The sequence below is a fragment of the Amphimedon queenslandica genome, unplaced genomic scaffold (genome assembly GCF_000090795.2).
Source record: "Amphimedon queenslandica unplaced genomic scaffold, v1.1 AMPQUscaffold_11702, whole genome shotgun sequence".
Taxonomy (NCBI): Eukaryota; Metazoa; Porifera; class Demospongiae; order Haplosclerida; family Niphatidae; genus Amphimedon; species Amphimedon queenslandica.
Genome location: NW_003548056.1, coordinates 1 through 1265, shown reverse-complemented (window position 1 = coordinate 1265; position 1265 = coordinate 1). Strand labels below are relative to the sequence as shown.

The window sequence follows — 1265 nt, the reverse complement described above, 5'->3', positions numbered from 1 at the left end:
TTCATCAGTTGAGGTTTGTCTCCTTGAATTAAAAACAGCTTCCTCTCTGCTACCTGGACATCACTCAGACAATCCAATTTATCTGTCAGTTATACAAAATATACACAGTGAGTACCCACACAATTGTATACACTCAGTCAGGGTTTCCCACAAAGCATGTTAAGTGAGCTAAACAGCATGAACTTCAAGCACTACAATACAGTACATGACATTTGAAGCAACTTTTAAAATTCATAAAATATCCAAACTTGATCAGAATCAGCTTGAAGTTGATAAACAACATAAAACACTGGTAAAAATGAAATGGTTAAAATACCCCATGGTGGGTTACCCTAGTTGAACTTTAACCCACAAAACGGGTTAATGTGCAACCAGGGTAACTCACCACTGGGTATTTTAACCATTTCATTTTTACAGTGAAGAACATGTGTATCAGAGAAAATTATACACATGTAAAAATGAAGAATTCTCTCCAAGCCATTTTTGATGAAGGACCAAAGTATAGTTGTTGTCCCAATTTTATTTGAGTAGGGCAGGCATTCAAGAAAATACGGTATATGTATCAGATAAAATGACAAGAAGCTACATGAGAACTGTCAGGAAACCCTGTACTCAGTCAGTCACACAATAATACTCTTACCCATTGAAGGGATCAGGTAATTAAATTGTAGTCCAATGGAACTAGTCTCTTTGCTTCTTTCCTTCACTAGTTTGGCTATGTACAAGTCCTTTTCTTTAAGGTCTATAAATTAATAGAATATTAATAATTATTAATGACTGATGATGATACACTAACCAGTAATGATCTGTTTCTCATTCTGTGATTGTTCCTCTACTTGTGATGTCAGTTTGGCTATAACTTTGTCTTTCTCAGAAATGTCAGTTTTGAGATTTTGAACGTCGTCTACACAATAAACATAATATTTTCTAATCTAATACATGCTGTGTGTATAGTTAACTAACCAATAATGATCTGTTTCTCCTTGAGATATTGTTCCTCCATATCAGCTACTTTGAGTTTCAGTTTCTCATAATCTTCAACATTAATAGGATGTTCTTGAAATTGGTGTTGTGCTTGTTGAAGCTGTCGCTGAAGATCCTGGACTTGTTTTCTGGCCTGCCTCTCTCTTTCTTGTCCTTGTTGCTGTGCTTGTTGAAGTTGTCGTTCTCTTCCTTGAAGTTGTTGCTGTAGTCTGTTTCTAACTTGTTCCTTTTCTCTTCTCTCCTCCTGTAGTTCCCTTTCCCTTTCTTGTAGTACACGTGTC

The 1265-nt window shown here is 36.0% G+C and overlaps 1 protein-coding gene across 1 annotated transcript in view; it reads right to left on the bottom strand.

Moving 5' to 3' along the window:
* The window catches only part of LOC109589017 (dual specificity protein kinase shkE-like), a 7117-nt gene extending 5858 nt beyond the window's left edge, over positions 1 to 1259 (bottom strand). The window contains exon 1 of the mRNA XM_020005140.1: positions 1122 to 1259. The gene's annotated coding sequence lies outside the window, so the exon portion shown is untranslated. The remainder of the gene's footprint in view (positions 1 to 1121) is intronic.
* Positions 1260 to 1265: the final 6 nt, after the last annotated feature.